Below are 25,383 nucleotides of genomic sequence, written 5' to 3'. Positions count from 1 at the left end.
TTTAGGCATTTGACAAAAGGGAGGGTAAAAAGGGAACATGTCAAACTTTAACAGTAGGAAGGGTAAAGAGAAGGAACATGAAACGCAAACATGCAGCATATAACAATTAGGAAGGGTAAGAGAGGGAACAAATCAATGACGAACCCACATGGATTTTATATTTACCTAGAATGGTGTGAAGAACTAACCCTGGCCACAGGTCAGTTTAAAGGACAGAACCCGAAAGTTGCAGTCGCCAGTAGTCTAGCAGGTGCAGATCAGAATCAGGACAGGTAAAGACAAATTGGATCAGGACAGGACCACCAAAGATTAAGACCTGCACACGCAGTTAAGTTGCAACGCCTGCGCTACTCCCTCTCTGCAGCTAACAGCCAGAACCCCGATTGGGTTATCAATTTCTCTGACAAAGTGCTTCGCCAGCACTTTAGCTCCCAGAACCCAGATTGGGTTATCGATTCTTCCGACAGAGTGCTTTGCAGCCCTCTGCTCTTGGTCACCTATTGAGTGCGTTGGGTCAGTGACAGGTCAGCTATTCAGACAAGTCGCACAAATTAACTATCTAAGCCTACCCTAGTTATACTATTTTCTAGGTCAGTGTACCACCCCCCAATGTTGCAAGTGTAAGAATCCTCAATTTTGATAGGACAAGGAATGAGGAGAGGTCATCACACCATACCAAATTGAAACTTTCTGCATCTCATATTTAAATTTTCGTTCCCACCCATCAATTTTATTTTCACATGACATCTTTATTTCACCCAACAATGAATGTTCTATTATTTGTTACATTTTAGTTCATATTAGAATTCTGTTTCCTTCGTAAAGTTCAGGAGGTGAGGTTCCCAGGCACATCTTGGTCAAGACTGTCCCTGGCACTCATTCAATGCCATGACTTGATGGATTTTAGACTCTAGTGCGCAGGCTCAAAGTTTTCAATATGGAGGTCAGCGACAGGCGTCAGGCCCAAAATTGATTTACATGTAAGAATAGAAAAGAAACAGTTTAAGAACACAGAATAAAAGAATGCACTGTATACCACTTATCTCTATTCTATTCCCATTACTTTATATTTAACTATTGCGTTAAAGTTAAGCAGAACGAACAGCTTAGCAAAAGCAGCAGTGCAAGCTTCATGCATGCTGTAACACAGATCAGCCATTTTTAATACTAGTAGAAGCGAAAATTTCCCTCCAAAGCAAAGAGTACGTTTTGTCACGTGAGTATGACAGACGCATGCGCAATAGAAAATCCCGCGTAACAGTAGCCATTTTAATGCAAGCGGATTATAGTTAATAAAAGCACATATGCAAGCTTCCCTCGGATGTTGTGTAATGCGATATTAGTAATACAAACATGTTGGTTAGTTTATTAACGTTATGTTGAGAGGTAAAGCAAGCAAGTCGCGTTACGTGCGAATCCTTGCTCCATCAATCCCCTCTTTGATGATATTTTATATCATCACCAATTAATAAAACAGATGCCAACTTTCACAATTCACCCAACTCAATTGCTTCAATCTTTCTTCTAGGATTTTTGTCATTATTTAAATGAAAAGTTTTCATCTTCTTATACATTTTGCCATTTAATTCTTCAAGTTCTATTTCATCGCAGTTTCTTTTCTTCCCTCTTTCATTTATTGTATATCTATTTCCACATTTACGACATTTGCAACATATTATTAGCACTAAAATCTGTAGGCCTATTCCCACCATTGGCATCAGTATTCTACCTACAAAACTTTTCCCTACGTTAGAAATCCAGCTACCTATTGAAGAGAGACCATCAGTCAGTCTCTTCCATGCACTATCAACCTCCAGTGGTTTGAGCTCTTTTTCCAAATGTGTAATATTTCTTACATACCCTTTAATTTCAACACTTTTGTCAGGTATGTAAGTGCAACAATGTTGCGCTTTCAACATTCTACAGACTCCGCCCTCTTTTGCCAATAATGTATCAAGAGCAAGTCGATTTTGTAAAACCATTGATCTGATCGCAACCAATTCTGTATTGACCATCAAGAACCCTCCAGCAGTGTCAGTTGATAACCGATCCACTACTGTTGACAATTTGCAAATTCTTTGTGTATTCAGAGCCACTCCCACTGTAGGTATCAATGCACTAAATATATCACCTACTATTTCTCCAAAACTAGCTCTTTTGCTATGTATTAATCCATTAGTTTCTTCATTGTTTCCAGTGATTTTATTTACATGATATATCTTTGGGAAGACTATTCAAAAATACCAGCTCCCATACCAATGATCTGGCAATTTGTAATAAGCCTTGTTTCCGCAATAAAAATAAATTCCAGGAAACACAGGTTCATTTCCATCTTTGAAACCCCAACCCCCAATTACCTTATAATTGTGTTCACATTCACTTGAACCAATAAATATATTGTTATAATAACTAGCTCTTTCCCTATGGAGACAGAGCATCCCTTTCTTTTTGAAATCCAGTGACATAGCAGCATGAGTTTTCCCCTTAGGGGTGAACCCTATATTCTCAGCCCATTTAGGAATTTTATGTTTCTTGTCATCTGCTTTTCTTTGGAAACTCTCTCTCCTTTTCTCAACCATATTCAAAAATATTTTCTCTTTTTCTTGTAATAAGCATGTTAGATTATTCTTGTGTGCTTCAGCTATATCTATTGTACCTATAGTTAGGAAATATTCACCCATATAATGTGTTACATCACTCTTAATATGTACAGGATTCAGGTTACTACGTATAAGGAAGTTCAGAAAATATCACATCTGATTTGGAATAGTAATACTTCAAAGGTCCTTTCTTATAGAATAGACTAGCTAAAATACTACATGAAATACCATATGTTAGTGGTAAATGGTGGTAGGTAACACCTTCGGCTACTGAAGTTGGTAATTTCAACAAACATAGCAATCTTTTATTTCCCTAGCTTCTACATAGTATACTAATAAGTTAGCAAATACATTTAAGTGAGTTCTGTTACTAATCCCGGTAACTAATCCCGGTATAATGTAGTCCTTCCTCATATGATGCTTCTAAATCGAACTTCTTTTGTTTAATGCTTAATGCTTAATGCTAAGTGTCTTTTCTTGTGTATCTATCCTTCTAGGTGTGTCTATCGTTTGTGGCTTATTAGTATCATTCTTCATGTCTCTACTCATTATGTAAGGAATAGCTATTGTCAGTCCTAACCATACTATGAGTACTATCGCTATACTACATGTGCATATTCTACAGCATGTTTTCAAGCAGTTTCTTTTCGGTCTTCCATTAACAGTACGATCAGCCATTTCTGACTAAGGAGATTTAACCCCTCTGTGTAACTTCCACACAGTCATTTTACCCTGTGAAAATTTCAAGTGGGTCTCACTTCTCCGTCTGTCTGATCAGCAATCAATTTGTCATCACTTTCATCACTTATTTCTAGTTTTTCAAAATCTTCAAGAACAATGGAAGTCCATTCAGGGCCTCTGAATTTATTATTCAGCCTTTTCAGTCGTGGACTTCTCCTTCTTGGTTGTATTTCGGACTGTTCAGTTTGACTTGTTATTCATTAACCTGTTCAGGTTCTTCATTTATGGTCTTTAGACTGAATTTCAGCCTTTTGACAAACCTAGGCCATTTGTCTCCTTTTCTGAGTCTTTTAGCTGGCACTGTGCTCTGGCCTTCTTCCAATGCTCTTTTATTTGTATTCAGTTCTGGCACACCTATTTCAATGCTGTCTTCGGTATCCTTCTCTATCTGACTAGGACCAGGTCTTATTACCATTTCGTCTGCCTGGTTACTAATCTGGCCTTGTTCAGGTGTTTGCTGAATTTGACTTTGACTTTGTTTTGATTCACCTACTTCTTCCTGAACATCTTTTTCTACACCTATCTGGTCCTGCTCGGGCTCTTCGAACTCTTGATTTTCTTCTGCCTGAGCTTCCGCCCTAGTACCTGTCTGTCCCTCCTCAGACTCTGGAGTTCTTGGTGGGTGTCAGTTATCTGAGTATTCTGATCTGTCCCTATCTGGTCCTCCTCAGAATCACTTTTGACTTGTATTTCTATGATCTGAGTATCTTCTTCTATTCCTCTCTTGTCCTCACTTTCACCCTGACTGCCTCGATAAGTTTGACTTCTGGTTTTCACATATTCTGCTGGTATCTCAACTACTGGAATCCAATCATCTTGACTGGTGCTCGGTTGTTCCTCTTCAGCTACTTCAGGATCGATATCTTGAGACCGCTCAGCTGCACAACCTTCAGCTTCAGTTTCATCAGGTTCAGTCACTCTTTTTGTATGACTGGCATGGATCCAGTGTGGACCTTCTTCGCACTTTACAGCTGTGATAGTAACTAAAATCACTTGGCGTGTTTTTCCCCACCTCGGTGCAAGGCAAGATTTTTGAGTGTGTTTCTTTAGCACTACCCAAACACCTGGGTTCAGGTCATGTGCTGGAGTGGCTTGTCTGGCGACAGCGTCTTCCCCTACCTGGTGAGAGATAGAACTCACTTGGTCAGCCAGTTCTTTGCAGTACTCCAGTACCAAATCATCAGATATATTTATCGACTTGTTGTCCTGGCACCCATGCTTGCCTCATTGCTCTTCCCATTAGTATTTTATGAGGACTCAAGTCTGTGTTCTGGTCTGGAATACTTCTGAGTCCCATCAGAATAAGAGGTAGGGCATCTGGCCACTCTAGACGGGTAGATTCATACATCTTTCCCAATCTTGACTTGATTGTGCCATTCAGTTGTTCTACCACTCCAGAAGCCTCTGGGCGATATGCACAGTGCTGTTTTTGTTTAACATTGAATGCTTCACAGATTAGGCCAATTATTTCATTATTAAAATGGCAGCCTCGGTCTGATTCAATTCTTACTGGAAAACCAAACCTCGGGATAAGTTCTCTGAGTAGGAGTTTGGCTACAGTAATGCTATCATTCCTACGTGTGGGTAAGCTTCCACCCGTTTTGAAAACAGGCAGACAATGACAAGAATGTATTTTAGTCCTCGACAAGGGGGTAACTGAATAAAATCAATCTGTAATCATATGAAGGGACCCTCTGCCTTCCCAATCTTTCCTGGTAACACAATCAGTTTCTTTCCAGGATTCATCTATTGACAAATTAAACATCTTTGGCAAAGTGCTTCTGCTATGTTCCTGAATTTCGCATTGAACCAACTCTGTCTGAACAATCTTTTCATGGCGTCTCTTCCCAAGCGGGAATCTTCGTGGAACATCCTAGCCATAGGAGCAAGCATACAGTCTGGTAACACAGGCCTACCATCAAGGTAAACAATGGCACCATCTTCAACCCTTCTCTGACAACCTATATTTCTCCATTCTTCCCTTTCCTTTGGTTCTGCTTCATTTTGCAAGTCTCTCACTTCTTCCGTTCTCACACCTTCAAGCAACATAAATTGGCAGCTGTTTTCACCTACTTCAATTTTCTTGTTTACAGCCATTCTAAATTTGGCACAATGTTGGGCTAACTGGTCTGCATATCTGTTACCAGCTGTCACTTTGTCATTTCCAGATTTGTGAGCAGCACACTTGACCACAGCCACTTCTTTTGGCAATTGAATCGCTTCGAGTAAATCTTTTACATAATGACCATTTTTGATTGGAGTACCAGAAGAAGTCAGAAACTCCCTTTGCATCCATAATTGGCCATAGTCATGCACAACCCCGTAACCATACTGGCTATCAGTGTATATGGTTACTTTCCAATTTTTCCCAAATTTGCAAGCTTTTGTCAATGCAATCAATTCAGCTACTTGTGCAGACTTGACTCCAGGTAAATAGGATGCTTCAATTGGACCCCCAACGTGCACACTGCATGGGCAGCACTTAAACCTCCTTCCTCATGTCTCATGCATGAGCCATCTACAAGTAGCTCATATTCAGAATAAATTAGTGGCTCTTCTCTTATGTCAGGACGTGATTTTGTACTGTATTCAGTCAAGTCGAAACAATCATGTTCGACTTCTTCCTTTACTTCAGCAAAATGTGAATTAGGTAGCAATGTTGCTGGGTTCAAAATATTACACCTGGCAATAGTTACATTTCTGCACCTACAAGAATACACTCGTACTTAGCCTCACTGCAAGAACAGCGGTACTGGAGGAAACAGTAGCTGGATTATCTCAACACCTACACCTAGACCAGGCTAAAGAGGATATTACTAAGCTTAAAAGGGAAGATCTTGTTTTGTCTGAAAGGATAGAAACGTTGGAAAACAACGCCAGACGTAGTAACATCCTCATCCTCAATATTCCTGAGGGGAGTGAGGGCACAGATATTAAACAATTTGTAATCTCACTTTTGAAGGAGTCATTATGTTTGGACCAATCCACTGAGGAATTGGCTACTGATATCTAGCGTATCCACAGGGATCCCTTCAGAAGGAACCCTCAAAGGTCTAGACCTAGAAAGATTCTCGTAAACTTTTATACTTACACACTTAAGGAGCTTATCCTCAATTTAGCATTAAAACAGAAATCCTTGGCTGGGAAAGGGTTTAATTTTCAGATCAGGTCTGACCTCTCTAGGGTTACCCTTGAAAAGCAGTGGGAGTTTGGGAGACGGTTAGACGCATTTAGAAAACTAGGCGCAACCGCACAATTCATGTTTCCTGCCGTGCTGAAAATAATGCATAATAACAAGATGTTTAATATTAGATCAGTACAGGCGGCAGATGAGTTACTACTGGTTTTGGGGAATGACAAGGGGTCTTCCGGTTAAAATAGGTATAGGCTACTATCATTCCTGCAGCTTTCCTAAGGTAGGTGTTAATATAGAAAATAAATTAAAAGAAATGAACAGTAGCATTGAAAAAGAAGATAAAAGAGAAGAAAATATGGGTAGAAAGTAGGTGAAAAAAAAGGGAAAATATATAAAAGGAAAAATGTTAACACAAATTAATTTATTCACTAGGACAAATAGAGGTATAAGTAGGGTTGCATGAGTTGCCCCTAATGACAAAATGGCGGACCTTTTTTCCTTCTCCCTCCATATCACTATCTTTTGTCTTCATGATACAGATGCCTAGCAGCAGGAGCTTGGGTAGGGGGTGCTATCTACTGGACTTGTTCCAGATAGATAGAGCAAGGGTTTCCCGAGGGGTGGGTGGGCCGGGGCAGCTCAGGGCACTGGGGTATGGGGTTGGTGGGGCAAGGGAGAAAACTCAAAAATGTCCTTATTTTCTGCTTGGTTGTGCTTAGTTTTAGTATTAAGAAATGTATACTTAATGAAGTCACTGTTATCGCAGGTTACTGTTGAATTCTTGTTAATGAGTGTAATGTTGGTAGGTGGGTTTGACTCTTATGAGTAGTCTGAAAATTCTCTCCTGGAATGTTAATGGCCTCCACACCAGACCTAGAGCGGATAAAATTATGCAGTATCTACGTGACTCTGATGCGCAGGTCATTATACTTCAGGAGACTCATATGATTGAGACCGAAATGCTCTCATTGGTTAAGAAAAATAGATGGCTATCAACATCACAAGGCATGAATATTAGAGGTGTGACTAATATTTTTAAGAGACCAATAAAAGCAAGGTTGGTTTCTTATTTGGTAGATCCAGGTGGCAGATGGGTCATTACCACGGTAATTATTGCTGGAGCTCAACTTACGTTCTTGGGTTATTATGGGCCAAATCAGGAGGACCCTTCGGCCTTGGAATCCATATTTTCACATTTACTGTCCTTCCCGGAACCAATCATCCTGGCGGGGGACTTTAATATTGTATTGGATCCTTCTTTGGATAAAACCTCTAATAGTCGGCCTCTTGCCCTTTCTAAGACCAGGTAATTGTATGAAGCAATATGGATACATAGACATTTGGAGAGTAAGGTCTGGACAGGTTCAGGGCATCTCTTTTCGAAACTACAAGTATCATCACAAGGCAAGAATTGACTTTATATTAATTAGTCACAAACTGGTGGATTCTGTCAAGGGTATTTGCTACCTTCCTTCCCATCTATCTGATCACTCAGCGGTATTTATGGAACTTAGTGGGTTTTCTAAAGCTTCTCCTAGAATCTGAACATTTGATGGTTCACTACTCTCGTCGCCTGAGGACATTTTCTTTTTAAAATCTGAAGCCCAGTACTTTATGCATAATAATATTGGTTCAGCCGCACCTGGGATTATATGGTACTCCTTTAAGGCCTGTGTGGGAGGTCTTATTACTAATAAAGTCTCATATCGGAGTAAACAATATAGAGAAGAAATAGCTTCTATTGAAGCGGAGATACTTAAAACCCAAGCTGATATTGATTTGAATATTGCTTCCTCTGATAGTGTTTTATTACCGTTACACAACAAGTTACTAAAAGGTCAGCTGAGCTCAGTTTTAATCAGAGAATTTTGGAGAAATGGGAAGCTAGTAAAATAACCCATTTCCAGTATGGCGAAGGTGCTGGAAAACTATTGGCCTGGAAGGCAAAAACTGACCAGGTCCGTAATAATATCGATTCTATTATATCTAATAATGTGTCATTTTCTTCAGACGATGATGTGAGAAGAATATTTAGAGAATTTTTCCAAACCATATATCACGAAGATAAAAAGATTGAATCGGAGCATATTGGGGGCTGGCTCAGAGAAATCACTCTCCCCTCACTATCGTCTGAACAACAAATTTTTCTTGATAGTATTATTACAGAAGAAGAGGTCAGGGCTGCTATCCAAAGTAGTAAGAAGGGAAAGGCTGCAGGACCCGATGGTCTGCCAGCTGAAATCTATAGGGTCCTGGAACAAGAAATAGTTCCCTTTCTTACTATGCTATTTAATCACATTTTGCAGGAAGGTTTACCACCTCCTGTATCTTGGGATAGAGCATCAATAACACTGATTTTAAAACCAGGGAAGCCAGCTTCGTGTTGTGGGTCATTTAGGCCAATCTCTATACTGAACGTTGACTACAAAGTCTTTGCTGCGGTTCTGGTGAGGAGGTTGGGCCTAGTGGCTCCTGACATCCTACATCACGATCAGAAGGGGTTCATCAAAGGCCGTCAATTATATGAACTGACATACAATCTTATTGGGGCCATTGACATGGCAACAACTGACTCCCTTCCTCTGGCTGTTCTGACGCTGGATGCAACCAAGGCCTTCGACAGGGTAAACTGGTTGTACCTGTCGGAGGCTTTGGCTAAATTTAATATTGGTGATTGTTTCTGTCAAGCAGTCAGACTCCTGTATCAGAACCCTACACCCTGTGTATTGGTGAATGGAGAGCTATCAGACCCGTTTAATATCACAAGGGGGACGCGGCAGGGCTGCCCTCTTTCCCCTCTCCTATTTGATTTATATATTGAACCTTTCGCTCAATGCTTGAGGGAGGATATAAACATCAAACCTTTTGTCTATAGGGGATGGGAAAGGAAGGTGGCCCTGTACGCTGATGATATTCTGATTTTCTCTTCAGATATTCGGTCAGCATTTCCAGCAGCTATCAAGTTGGCCCTGGAATTCGGGGAAATTTCAGGATACGAGGTTAACGCTTCTAAAACTGAGATGATGGTTTGGAACGATGACGCCTGTGGCGTAAATATGCAGTCTAGTTTAAGTTTGCGTTACTTAGGACTCAACATTGTCAAAGACATAAACAAAATTGCTATAATTAACTTTGCTGCTGTTGTAAAAGATTGCCGCAAACTCATGCGAACATGGTCCCAACTCCCATTATCTATGGTGGGGCGATTCAATCTGGTTAAGATGACTATTCTACCAAAAGTCTCTTTCCTATTTAACACTATCCCCCTTTATTTTGATCCGTTAGTTTTATCAAACATTCAGGGAGAAATCACTTCTTTCATTTGGGATAAACATATCCCAAGGATAGCATGGAAAAAACTTAGGCGACGCAGGGAGAAAGGTGGGTTAGCAGCTCCAGATCTGCAAATTTATGTATGGGCATTCCAACTTTCCCATGCCCGTATGCTATTAAAGATGCCCACAGACTTTGGTATTGGAAGCATGTTTTCAGCTTTGCTCAAAGGGGAAGGTGTAGCTCAGTCAGGTTTCCTGTTTAAATTTGGAGAGCCCAATTTTTTTAAGAAGGTCAAACTGAAGGTTTTGCAGGGGATGGCAAAAACGTGGGCCAAATTGAGGAACTCAATTAAGCTTGGGTACTTCTCAGCAGGTCACCTTTGTGGGCCGCTCCTGTGTGGCTGGGAGATAGTTTAGCTGTACCTTTAAAAGATGCAGGCTTGGAGGTTTGGGGAGACCTTTTCATGGAAGGCTGTCTGCTCCCATGGGAATTCCTAAAAAACAGAATTGGGCCTAATTTTTCTAAATTTAAATACATGCAGATTGTTAGCTGGGCCCATTCTTACATCTCTCAGCCTTCCCGTGGTTCCAGTAGGCGGGGGTTGCCAGCTGGGGTCTCTAATATTGGACAAACCTCCAGCTAAAAAGGAGATCTCCTTATGGTACAACTTGTTCCAAGAAGAAGTGGATGGTGAATTTCAACTACCGGAGCTATTGTGGGGCCCCACTCTTGTTGGCCATAATGTGCAAGAACTGTGGCTTGCATCGTGTAAGGTATTGTGGGACATTGTTAAGCCGGCTTGGCTACGTAGGAACCATCTTTTGACTTTACATAGAGCTTATTTTTCAACACAAAGGTTGTCTAAATTCACATAAGGAACCCCGGTGGCATGTGCCAGATGTGGATTAGTAGCTGCCTCTGATGCTCACATGTTTTTTGAGTGTCCCCATTTGACCTTGTTCTGGGGCTCTATAAGTAACTTACTTACGTCCTCGTTGGATTTTCAAATTTCGATCGAGCTCCCGCGCGCAATATATGGAGTCATGGACAGGGTCCGGAGCTCGGCCAAAAACCTTCTTTTCTTTTCCATCTTATTAGCTAGAAGGGAAATTTTCAAAAAATGGAAAGATCCCATACCACCTTCCCTTATCGAGTGGCGTGCTTCAGTCCTACAGGTGTCAAAGCTGGACCTGGCTAGGACGGGGAACCGGGATAAAAGAGCTTTTTGGCACCTGCTGAAATGGGACCAATAAGTTGAAGTTGGCCGGGTCTTTTTTTTTCCCCCTGGATCCAATGATTATGCTGCTGTGGTTTAATCTTCCTGCTTTGCCGTACTCTGGCTGGAATCTCGGGTACAATGGCAGCATTTGTCACTTTGTCTTTTTATGGTTTCTTTGGTGTTGGCCTCTAGAAGTAGCAACAACGCTGATGGGTGTTGCTATCTTATACTAAATAATCACTGCCAGTTTATACTGTGACAGCATCTCACCTTCTTTTGGCTTTTACACTTGAAACCATGGTGGAAAATGAGGACCAACGAAAAAAAAATATATATATATATCTTTTCTTGGCGTCTCTTCCCAAGTGGGAATCTCCGTGGAACATCCTAGCCATAGGAGCAAGCATACAGTCTGGTAACACAGGCCTACCATCAAGGTAAACAATGACACCATCTTCAACTCTTCTCTGACAACCTATCTTTCTCCATTCTTCCCTTTCCTTTGGTTCTGCTTCATTTTGCAAGTCTCTCACTTCTTCTGTTCTCACACCTTCAAGCAACATAAGTTGGCAGCTGTTTTCACCTACTTCGATTTTCTTGTTTACAGCCATTCTAAATTTGGCACAATGTTGGGCTAACTGGTCTGCATATCTGTTACCAGCTGTCTCTTTGTCATTTCCAGATTTGTGAGCAGCACACTTGACCACAGCCACTTCTTTTGGCAATTGAATCGCTTCGAGTAAATCTTTTACATAATGACTATTTTTGCTTGGAGAACCTGAAGAAGTCAGAAACTCCCTTTGCATCCATAATTGGCCATAGTCATGCACAACCCCGTAACCATACTGGCTATCAGCGTATATGGTTACTTTCCAATTTTTCCCAAATTTGCAAGCTTTTGTCAATGCAATCAATTCGGCTAATTGTGCAGACTTGACTCCAGGTAAATAGGATGCTTCAATTGGACCCCCCAACATGCACACTGCATAGGCAGCACTTAAACCTCCTTCCTCATGTCTCATGCATGAGCCATCTACAAGTAGCTCATATTCAGAATAAATTAGTGGCTCTTCTCTTATGTCAGGACGTGATTTTGTACTGTATTCAGTCAAGTCGATACAATCATGTTCGACTTCTTCCTTTACTTCAGCAAAATGTGAATTAGGTAGCAATGTTGCTGGGTTCAAAATATTACACCTGGCTATAGTTACATTTCTTGCACCTACAAGAATACGCTCGCACTTAGTCAGCCGACTAGGAGTCAAGTACTGAGTTTTTGTTCTGGTCAGAAATATCACAACTGCCTATGGAACATACACTGTTACAGGATGTCTCATAATGATTGACTCGCTTCGCTCAAGCCTCATGCAAGTTGCAGCTACTGCTTTTAGACAACCTGGTAATGCAGATGCTACTGGGTCTAGCGTGGAAGAAAAGTATGCCACAGGACGTCTCATCAGACCATGATTTTGGGTCAAAACTGAAAGTGTACAATTATCTCGTGTGTCACATAATAGTACAAAATCTTTTGAATAGTCAGGCATTACTAATGCTGGAGCTGTACACAGACATTCTCGTAATTTCAGAAAAGCAGTCATGCTTTTTAACATCCCATTCTACTGGGTCTTTTGCTCTTTTCTTTGTCATTTGTATCAATGGCTTCGCTAGGACTGCAAATCTCAAAATCCATTGCCTGCAGTAACCTACTACTCCAAGAAACATTCTGATCTCTTTCTGAGTTTGGGGTAAATTCATGTTTCTGAATATTCTGATTCTTTCTGAGGTAACCCTTCTGAAAACCTCTTTCTATCTGGTGCCCCAGATATTTCACTGATATGGTGCAAAACTGTAATTTTTCAGGTGACACTTTATGCCCCCCTTCACCTAGATGGTTCAGTAAGGCAATGGTTTCAACAACACAGTCATTTCGAGTTTTAGACGCCACCAATAGGTCGTCTATATACTGAACTAGGACTGACTGTCCCGGCAGCACCAAAGACTCAAGGCACTTTTTCAGAATCTGATTAAAAATCGATGGACTTTCTGTGTACCCCTGAGGAACGCGATTCCACACGTACACATGACTGTCGAATTCAAAAGAAAAAGAAATTTGCTATATGGGTGCAATGTAATCGAGAAAAATGCGTGACACAAATCAATCACGGCGAACCATCCATCCTCCCACGGTATCTGATACAGAATCACTGCAGGATTTGGCACAACTGGACAACATGGGACAACAATCTTATTAATCTTGCGGAGGTCTTGTACAACCCTATACTTGCCACTTGGTTTCTTGATTCCAATTATGGGTGAATTACATGGACTGCTCATTAATTCTTGTAAAATGCCTGTTTCAACCAAACGTTTTATTTCTGCTGCAACACCTTCTTTTATTTCTGGGCTCATTTTGTACTGTCGAGTATTTGGGTAAACTTAACCTTCCTACACTGTCACTTTTATCGGATCGACATTTGCCATTAATCCTACATCTTTTCCAGTAAAATCCCACACTTTAGGATACACAGTCTGTCGTAATTCTTCTGGTAAGTCTTCTATAGTTGCAAAAACAACAGTTGATGGACAGAATGCAGAACAATGTCATACATTCACCCCAGTACAGAGATCTGGGCCTAAATCCATCGTTTTTCTGCACTCCACACCACCCCAGTTCAGACATGGCCATATGCAAATCAGCCTTGACCCTGTGCCTCATGGGAACAGTCCAGCCCGAACTGCCAAGCCATGTCTTTCCTGGACCGGAATCAAGCATCCTAGGACCGGTTTCTGGCTATCAGCCGTCTTCAGCCGGGATAGCTTGACTCCAGTGGTGTGGAGAGCATGGGACTTACGTCTGAGCATACCCATCCCACTCGGGGTGACAAATGCAAAAACAACAGTTGATGGACAGAATGCAGAACAATGTCATACATTCACCCCAGTACAGAGATCTGGGCCTAAATCCATTGTTTTTTTCCATTCCACACTCTTCTATAGTTAACTTTTTATTTTCAGTTTCCTGTTTCTCTAACATTAATTTATAAACTCCATCTTCGTCTGGTGTTTGAATTTCAACACCACTTGGTGAACAAAAGATAGTGCAATTCATTTTGCACAACAAGTCTTGGCCTAACAGATTTACTGGACTTGAATCACATACAATAAATCTATGCATTACTTTAAAGTAGCCTATTCTAACTTCCATTGGTTCTGTAACTGGGGTACTAATTTGTTTATTAGAAACACCCACTACTTGGATTTCTTCTCCCGAGAGGAGTAGGTTTGGAACGTCTGCTGTACTCACAGTAGAACGGGTAGCACCAGTGTCCAATAGAAAGGTGACATCATTTCCTTCAACCTTTCCTTCAATGTATGGACCTGACTGATCTACCGGCAAGGAGGCGCCAAGTTCGCACTCCTCGTCCTCCCCTCTCAGGCACCGTCAGTAGGTGTCCTCACTGAAAAACGTGTCACTCAAGAGAAATTGTGATGTTGCTGTGTCTCTCTTTTCACTTCCCTCCCAATTTGTGGTGTCCATACTCTGTTGTGCTTTGCTCCCATAATTTGGCATAGGTGCTAGGGGTAACTGGTTTTGATTACCTGCTGCTGTTGCCTCTGTGGTACATCATTCTGCGTCTGTGGATTCAAATCATTAGTTTGCATATTACCATTTTGCATATCCTTACACTCGTTCTTCCAGTGCCCCAACTTGCCACACCCGTGACAAGGGAACTTCTTTTTTGCTTCTTCTCTATTGAATTTTCCCCTTGGCTTACCCCCATTTCCATCATTTTGATTCTGATTATTGTTTATTTGACTCAATTGAAGCTCTCGTTGCTCTGCTAATTTCACTTGTGCCCACATTAACTTTTCGTTTAACTCTTTTCGTTTATTGTCAAGTTCGTCCTCACAATACTTGGCGTATTTAAGGATTTCATCAATCGGTTTGGCCTGCCTACAAATGTTATGGTCCTTTATCCATTGCGTGATTTCTGGCCTTAATCCTAACACAAACCGATAGATGAAATGCGTCATATCCTTCATATCTGTATTGTCCAAACCACTGTACTGTTTAAAAACCTGCAACAAACGTTCATAATATGCATGCATTGATTCATCTTTATTCTGAGTGGTTCTATCTATTCTAGTCCAATCAGTCTCCTTAGCAGGCACCTTTCCATTGAGGTAGAGTATTACCTGGTTGTATTTCTTCATCACTTCATCAGAAAGTGCCCCTGTCTTTGGGTCTCTAGGGTACTCATCAGTAGGCCAATCAATAGCTATTTTGCATTCTGTCCACAGATCTACAGGTACAACAATGTCAAATAATCCATCTAAATCTTTCAAGAGACATTTTGAAACCTTTACAAATCTCTCAACTTGTCTGTACCATTCTACAGGTTTTTCTCGAAGTTTCGGGAAATCATTTGCAAATGACAAAATATCCTGTTGGTACCATGGGACATGTGCATAACCTCCACCTGGTACTTCTCTCATAGGACACAACCTTTCTACTTTTTCTGTTTCTTTTAGAACATATGCAGATGCAACTTTTGATCGAGCCTCTTCTTTTTTCTTTGCCCATCTGGTTCTCCATTTTTCTATATGACCCCATTTTTGCAATAATGACAAAAGTTCCCTAATTTGTACTTTTCTTCCTGACACATTAATTTTTTCCAAATCTTTGTCAGAAAATTCCGCTCGATATGGTTTCTGTAACACTTTAGACTTGCCAATGTCAATTCCCATATTAGCAGCCCTATCTGTTAGTTTTTCATGCACCACTCTGGTGTTTCTAGTAATGCTTATACATATAAATAATAATTCATCTTCACTGAGTGTATTTAATCTGTCCAATCCCACAATCCCAGCCATCAATTCTTCTAATTCGACTCTTAATTTATATATTTCTAATACTTTTGGCTGTGACTTGGGTTTCTCTATTTCTCGTGACCATCTCTCTATTTCCTCTGGAGTTACTACTGTGGCACTTCTTGTACCTGGAGATGTCTAAATCTGTACTTCTCTAGAATTTGTAGGAGTGGTTTTCCTAACCGAGTCACTCACTGGTTCTCTTATTGGTAAATCCATCAGGGAAATCACTGATTCACATTCACTTGCCCGATCATCGACTATTAAAGGTTCTTTTCTTGCCTGTACTAAAGGTGTAGTCATAACGGGAGTTTTAGGACTTGCTTGCTTATCTCCGTACAAAGGAACAACTGGGCCAATAGTTACCGGAATTTTTAGGGCTTCAGGACTTGTATTTAATTGGGAAATTTTCTGAATCAACTCACTTCTTTGTTTATTTAATGCTTCTCTTTCCCTGTCCTGTTGTACTTTTTCTAATGAAGTTTCATGTACTACTTGCGGAATCAGAGGTGGTTTCAGAAACGGAGCACTAGGATTACTCGTGCTTGGCTCCTCATTATACGGTGGTGGATTTTTCATTAACAAATCCTCCGAATAATCATCCTCTCGATTATCACTAATCATTAGATTTCCTGCTTTGTCTGTGCTTTTACTTCCTGACGGTTTTTCTTGTGTAAATACAGGATACAACCCTTCTACCATCATAGACTGTCTCCATTGCTTCATTTGTTTATATCTAGTTTCTCGTGGAAACTTAGGGTAGAACTTACTCAACCCTTTGTCACTTCTGGGTCTGTCTCGTTCAAAAGCTTCAATCTCCCACTCTTCTAGTGCCTCATACTACATAAGTCTAGGTCTGGGATTTAAGTCATTCATACGTGTCCTTAAATTAAATAAAACTCGGCCATTGAAAGTACCATATTCGGGAAATGCCAAAACTCCATCATCTTTAGTGTATTCCACCCAATTTTTTAACCATACACAAGTGTGGTAGCCTCTGTCAAACATCATGTATGATGCGGGCCTATTCAGTGGTGGAATAATAATTCCTTCTCTGGTTTTAATCGGTTTATCTTTCTTAAAGACATTTTTAACTCTCTTAACAAATGACATTTTTCTTTCACCTCTGTACATGATATAAGGTCTGCCCCTTATCATCTGTTCTCTTGCAAAACCTAAGTATCTTCTATCAGGTTGATTTGCTATTATTTCTGGATCTAAATGCCACATATAATTTGGAAATTTTAACCTTTACGATAACACTCAATTGTTTACAAAAATACTTCCAATACCAGCGCGTCTTTTATTTTTTCAGTGACCAATCAACATTTTGAATTCAAATAAATGCAACCAATAGTTGTGCGGCTTCTCTCTCGAGACTAGTTCTCACCCTCCTGTACTCACCCCTCCTTTACAATTATTACCTCAGCTACACACCCGCTGTTTCAACCAATACCAGCGCGGCTCTGAGTGACGTGAGCGCAGCTCCGCAACTAACTCCCTCCTTTGCAAGGTAATACGAAAATGTAATTCCTTTCACTTTTAAATGCAAACTTATTATTTAACAATGTAAAAACATACGCCACTGTACCTGAGTGACTAAATCAGAGGAAAGATATATTTCATTTACTACGAGTAAATCCCTTCCGTTTACTCTCCATATACTACGAGTAGATCCCTTCCGTCTACCCTTCACGCAAGCATTAGAGAACCTGCTACTCCTTTAGACTTATCCCTTCTGGAATGTACTAAGGCCAAAGTTTCGACAGCGAACCCCTTTGCTATCAAGCTCAGACGAACCTGCTGCTCCTTCCGTGTGACCCTTTCTAGGTGATATCACACCAAAAGTTTTGCTAGCGAACTCTTTTTAAAAAAAATATTTTTATTATCACTCAGTTCATAGCATAATCAAGGCAAATACAAACACATATGGACATCGATCCGTTAGCAAGCATATTAGAAATACACTAAAACACGTCATGAGCAAGCTTACATGCCAAAAAACAAACCAAGGAAAAAAAATAATACAGGGCGAAAAAATGATTGAGCAATGAATCTAAACAACTATTCTAAGCTTTCCAGGTGATTGATCATAGGCTGCCAAATTTTGATCCCAAGTTGCTTTTTTTTCAGTGATTTAATGCGGTACATATTATATTCTAAATGAAACACATTATAAAATGTTGCCCTCCACATCTCATATGAAGGTGCTTCGGGCTTCAACCACATGGAAGCAATGCATAAGCGGGCAACTGACATGGCCATTAAAATAAAAACCGATTTTGATAGTACAGTGGCTGAGTATCCATATCTTTACATAATCCAAACATCATCATCTCTCAAGATATCGCCACTTCAGAATTGAAAATATTGGACAGAAATTGTGCAATGGATACCAAAAAAAGTTTCAATACAATGCAGTCAAAAAATATATGCACAATATCCGCCATATCGACTTGACATCTATTACACTTCCCATTATGCATGTTGCCCCACTTCATCATCTTAACCGGTGTGTGGTATAAATTAAAAAAAGTTTTATAGTGTTGAGAACGTAAGTTGGCAGTCAACGTAATTTTAGTAGCCATATTGATTGATTCTTGAACAAACAGGTCAGGAATACTAAGTCTAGTACTCCATTTCCCCTCCAGTGCCTCAATATCATCACTCTGTGTGCCCAACAGACTATTATAGAGAATCCCAATCCTGGCCGGTTTGTTCAAGATTTCGAGAAACTCGTTGGTACCTAAGGGTAATATATTTTGATGTTTAAAAATGAAATCCCTTAGCTGTAAATATTTAAAAAAATCATTCTGGGGAACCGCATATTTTACTTTTAGATCTTCAAATGTAGCCATAGTGCCAACATCAAACATACTGCCTAGACAAACGATGCCCTTATCCGCCCATGTCCGCATCTTACTATCCCAAAATATAGAAGGGAGTATTTCTGTTAAATCACAAGGAGTATAGAAATTAATCCGTTTAAAAGAAATGATTTTCCATACCCACCGCCAGCCTGTAAATGCTGCTAATACCACCTTAAATCTGGTTCTTTTATAGTAGCTCGGTTCAAGAAAGCGCAGCAGCATTTGTTGCGATTGGCTTCGCAATAGCATCAAATAGATATTGGGGCTTTCGAATATCGGTGGCTCACCACCAATCACCAAAATTTTTATATTCTGGAGAAGACAAGCTAAATAATAAAAAGCTAAATTTGGGACACCCCATCCACATCTTAAAGGCGGGAGTATCATGAATTTAGAAGCCGACGGGGAGATTTCCAACCCCATAAAAACCTATCTACAATAGATTGCAGCTTCGTCAGTTGTATGCATGACAACTCCAACGGTACCATCCAGAAATAATAAAGTACCTTAGGCAGAATAGCCATCTTTAAAACATTTTGTCGCCCTACCAATGTTAAGTGAAGACATTCCAACTTTTCCAGCTGATGCTTAACTGATTGTAGTATATCAGTCCAATTTACAATAACTAACTCTTGGAGCGACATCCTAATTTTAATACCTAGATATTTAGCCTCATGGGTAACGCGTGCGTCGTTGGGGCATAACCCGGCTGTACACACTACCTGGGTTTTAATGATGTTCAATTTATACCCAGACACTCTGGCGAATTCTTGTGTTATATTTTCGATTTCATATAAGGCCTGCTCCGGATCAGATGTAATAACCGCAATATCGTCAGCATAAGCTAACACACGTACATAGCTATCCCCCACAGCCATTGATTGTATGCGCTGAGAGGCCGCTAACATCTGCAACAATGGTTCGATATAGCTAGCGAACAATAACGGCTAGCATGGGCATCCCTGCCGCGTACCTTGGGTAATATTAACAAATGATGACTCCTGTCCCATCACACAAATCTTAGCCCTAGGTCGTTTTTATACATAATTTGTAAGGCAGATAAAAATTGAGGTCCAAACCCCATTTTACCCATAATAGCCCATAAGAATGCCCACGCCACACGGTCAAATGCTTTTTCAGCATCTAGAAATACAAAGCCAACATTTTTGTGAAATGCAGATGCATAATCCAAAACAGCAATCACACGATGTAGATGGTTAACAGGGATTCTGCCTGGAAGGAAGCCATGCTGATGATAAGATACCAATGATGGTACAACTTGAATGAGGCGGCTAGCAATGATTTTGGAATATATCTTGGCATCAACATTGATTAGTGAAATGGGTCTATAAGACCCCGGGAGATGTGGGGGCTTATCTTTCTTTTTAAGTATCACTATGCTCGCATCATGCCACGAAGGAGGAGGGTTACCAGTTTGAGCTGCAATAAACGTGGCCAGCATATCATCTTTAATATTAGAAAATAACAATCGATATACCTCTAAGGGGAGTGTATTCGGACCGGCAGCTTTCCCAAGCGGCAGGTCCTTGAGTGCAGTCTCCAACTCTAGCATCGTTATTGGTGCTTCTAACTCCTCTCTGATAGTAGGCGGCACCGTGGATACTTCAAATCTAGCCACAAACTGATCAATCTGATCTTGAGGAAGATGTTCTTGGGTATATAATTTAGTATAGTACTGTTGGAAAACCTGCAGTATACCATCTATCGACTCAACCAAGCCACCCCGGTGGTTCTCTAATGTCTCAATGCGTTGTAATGTCTGTCGCCCACGAAGTCTTTGAGCTAGACATCTTCCAACCGCCTCACCATATTCATATCTCTCTGTTCGATGAGCTTGATATTGACATGCTATATCACGACTCCAGGCGCCATTAATCTTTGCCTTACAACATGCAACCTTAGTTTGTGTCAAATCACTATCTCGATGTGCTCTAATATCCAAACAAAGTTCCTGTTCTGCGTTTTTCAAATCTACCAACAATTTGTCCATTTCAATTTTTTGTTTCCGCTGTTGGAGCCACCCATAGCTACAAGTTTCACCCCGTAGCCCCGCCTTATAACAGTCCCATACCATCACCTGGGATGTTGTACCTCTATTACAGTCAAGAAATTGTTGGGCCCAAACTTGAACATGGCATACATATTCTTCATCAGATAGTAATTTCTTATTAAATGATGCTGTACCCTCTGCATCTTCAGAGGAGGCAGAACTCTTTGCTATCATTTATTCATACATTCATACAGAAAATCCCTAAATAGTGCTTCCGGTTTTACCTAACCATGCACCTATTTCCTACAGGTAAGTGACCTCACTGCAGTGTCGCTTCCATTTACTTACCCGCTATTCTGCCCCCGGGAATTCCAGACAAAACATATAACAGGTACGAACAATTTTGGTTAATACATAAAATCAATACAATCAAAAATACATTTCAAATATGCAAAAATATTTTTCCTTAACCAAATAACTAACTACCTATTTTTACTAAACCCTAACCATACTGCTGCTACCAAAAGAATAAACTGATAGAGCGCGCAGGTCACTCAACCATATGATTACCATACTCACCTGGGCCCATATACAATAAACATATAATTTTAATCAGGTAACCTTTGCTCTACTACCAGATATTTTTCCCTACTAGGTATTGTACCATTAACTTACCAACCCTTGTCGCAGGTACCTTTAAATCTATTGGATCAGGGAGTTAGTTTAAAGATAGGCTGCGAAAATAACATTGCATTCATATAATAGCCACAGACTCAGGAACGTTTTAACTCTTTATCTAAGTTTCTAAATGGTCATGATCCAAAGATTAAACACCAATAGACTTTCAATTATGAAGATCAGAATCAAAATGTAACTATGCAAAAGATGTATTAAACTAATTTCAATCATTTAGCAATAGGGAGGGTAAAGAAAAGGAACATAAAATACGATTCAAAATGTTTAGGCATTTAACAAAAGGGAGGGTAAAAAGGGAACATGTCAAACTTTAACAGTAGGAAGGGTAAAGAGAAGGAACATGAAATGCAAACATGCAGCATATAACATTTAGGAAGGGTAAGAGAGGGAACAAATCAATGACGAACCCACATGGATTTTATATTTACCTAGAATGGTGTGAAGAACTAACCCTGGCCACAGGTCAGTTTAAAGGACAGAACCCCGAAAGTTGCATTCGCCAGTAGGCTAGCAGGTGCGGATCAGAATCAAGACAGGTAAAGCCAAATTGGATCAGGACAGGACCACCAAAGATTAAGACCGGCACCCGCAGTTAAGTTGCAACGCCTGCGCTACTCCCTCTCTGCAGCTAACAGCCAGAACCCCGATTGGGTTATCGATTCTTCTGACAGAGTGCTTCGCAGCCCTCTGCTCTTGGTCACCTATTGAGTGCGTTGGGTCAGTGACAGGTCAGCTATTCGGACAAGTCGGACAAAAATAACTAGCTAAGCCTACCCTAGTTATACTATTTTCCTGGTCAGTGTACCACCCCCCAATGTTGCAAGTGTAAGAATCCCCAATTTTGATAGGACAAGGAATGAGGAGAGGTCATCACACCATACCAAATTGAAACTTTCTGCATCTCATATTGAAATTTTTGTTCCCACCCATCAATTTTATTTTCACATGACATCTATATTCCACCCAACAATGAATGTTCTATTATTTGTTACATTTTAGTTCATACTAGAATTCTGTTTCCTTCATAAAGTTCAGGAGGTGAGGTTCCCAGGCGCATCTTGGTCAAGACTGTCCCTGGCACTCATTCAATGCCATGACTTGATGGATTTTAGACTCTAGTGCGCAGGCTCAAAGTTTTCAATATGGAGTCCAGCGACAGGCGTCAAGCCCAAAATTGATTTACATGTAAGAATAGAAAAGAAACAGTTTAAGAACACAGAGTAAAAGAATGCACTGTATACCACTTATCTCTACTTTATTCCCATTACTTTATATTTAACTATTGCGTTAAAGTTTAGCAGAATGAACAGCTTAGAAAAGCAGAGTGCAAGCTTCATGCAAACTGTAACACAGATCAGCCATTGTTAATTCTAGTGTGCAGAAGCGAAACTTTCCCTCCAAAGCAAAGAGTACGTTTTGTCACGTGAGTATGACAGACGCATGCGCAATAGAAAATCCCGCGTAGCAGCAGCTATTTTAATGCAAGCGGATTATAGTTTAAAAAAAGTACATATGCAAGCTTCCCTTTGATGTTGTGTAATGTGATATTAGTAATACAAACATGTTGGTTAGTTTATTAACGTTATGTCGAGAGGACTGAATACAAGCAAGTCGCGTTAAGTGTGAATCCTTGCTCCATTAAAAGCATTTGACTGCATCAAAGAAAAATAGCCTCTGCTCATAGCTTGGGATATTTTTGATGTGAACAAAAAGATTGTTTAACTACTGATGCCAAACAAAAGGATTGGGTGCCACTTTAACTCAAACTGTTAAAAAACAAGAAATCATTGTGGCTTTTGCCTCCAGGGAATTAAAGGGGGCCAAACTTAACTACTTTGTAGTAGAAAATGAAACACTTGCTTTTGGGCAGTTAAAAATTACAAGTTATTCTCCTTGGTAATGCAGTTTACCCAATGTTCTGATCATAAATCACTTATTCATGCTTTCACAACCAAAGGTTTTTTTGCATGGAATATTTATAGGGATTAAGGAACCTGAACATATTAAAACTGTATTTGTTAATGGATGACCTAATAAACATGTACTAAAAAATAACCTGAGCCCTTACTGGAGTTGCACCTGTACCAGATAATGTATTGAGAAGAAAACAATTACCTCCTCAATTTATGTTGGATACAATTGCTGAATTTGACGTCAGGTCACATGAAGATCACATTGAAAGGCGCTTAATTAAAAATGTGCTGAGGTAATTTAATTGATGGTCAAGACTGGACACCTTGGTTGAGCTCAGGGTAAAAGATTGTATTTATGTGCTAGTTGTGATAAGGCAAAAACGGTACTTAAGCTCCCATTATCACCAGTTGAAGAATCATCTAAATCAAGGTCCAAGTTACCCTTTGGTATACTAGATTATTTTAACTCTAAATGGGCTGTAGTCAGAACCGTAAATCTCACCTCCACAAGAGTACTCATTAGAATTCTTAAAGACAACTTCAGTGATGAAGGTGTATCAGAAGTCATCATAGCAGTTAATCGTCTACAACAAACATTTGATGAAATGAAAGAGTATTGGGCTAAAATAAAAATTACATATCTGAATTTTCTCTTTAATGCCCAATGGTCAATACGATTGTGGAAAGTGTGAACCGGATGATTAAGGAGTGCTTGCAGTTAGCCTAGGTAAGTGGAATGTCAGGAAGGGATGCACTTCTACATTATGGGGCATCATTTCCAAGAAAATGACAAACGTGGCACCGCAAGCCACTAAGCTGCGCCGTGCTGCATCATTTTCACAGCAAAAGGATGCGTTGTATTAACAACAATATGATGAAACGCTGTGTTTTCTCCAGTGCTAGGGCACAATTGGCTGAGTCTTCCAGCGCAGGCACCCTTGCCTCATTTTGCAAGTTTGGCTGCGCTGTGTGGATTATTATTTTTATGCAGGAAAGCACACCTTTCTGTAAAAAAACAATAATTAATGGCATTTTCCTTTTTCTGTGTGTGCTGCATTATGCAGCACACACAGAAAGATCAAAGAATAAGGAGAAACAAGTATATTTCACCTTGTTGCGCCTCACTGACGCCACCCCTGGGGTGAAGTTAGAATCTGATGCTTTGTCAGGTTTACAATTCCTCGTGAATCTGGAAATGCTTCAGAGTCAATGGGTGTTGCGTGGGAACACCCACTGCACCACCCATGGAACTTCATGCAGTGTTTTGAGTGAAAGGGGCACATATTTACAAGGGCATGAAAAGCCGCGCAAAGTGGCATTGTGTGACCTTGTAAATATGCTGCGGCACATTGTGCCACCAGAGCGTCAAAAAAAGTGATGCTCCAGTGGCACAAAAAGTGCTGCTAGTGCCTCGTAAATGAGACGCTGTGGTGGGCATACTGTGCCACATCCCATTCTGTTACTGGAGTTTTTCCTTTCATATCCCTCAAAAGCAGGGAATCAGGAACTAAAATGTCCCCTTCATGACTTCAGAATAGCAAAGTAGTGTGTATCAATAGAAGAGACATTGGGCAGAGAGTAAAAGGATTTCAAGGAAATTAAGAGTAGGTATAACAGTAATCAGGGAGTCAAGATGCACAATTGAAAGGTAAAAAGCATGGTCTACTTATTGAGGCTGAGTTAAAAGACACTACAAGGGTAAAGTTTGCTGTTGCACACAATATTGTCAAAGTAGGAAAGAATGTTACACTGCTTGAAGATAGCTAATGTTTGAGAATGGAGAGGCAATACAAACCCACTTTTAATGTAGCATCCTCATCCGTGGTGAGAGAACATTACAGGAATTATATTGAACCAGCCCTGGTGGTTCTAGAACGGCCAGTAAGGAGACTATGGGTAGAACAAAAAGGGGTATGAAGACACCTGCTTGGTTTGAAAATGTCCAAATTGATTAATAATCGTAACTGACACAAATATAATGTTTCTCTCTGCTTCCATATGGGACGTAAATATGTTATAATATGTGGCTAATGGCATATTTCCTTCGCT

Source organism: Lissotriton helveticus, chromosome 3_1 (assembly GCF_964261635.1).
Source record: "Lissotriton helveticus chromosome 3_1, aLisHel1.1, whole genome shotgun sequence".
NCBI lineage: Eukaryota > Metazoa > Chordata > Amphibia > Caudata > Salamandridae > Lissotriton > Lissotriton helveticus.
Note: the sequence above shows the minus strand (reverse complement) of the source record.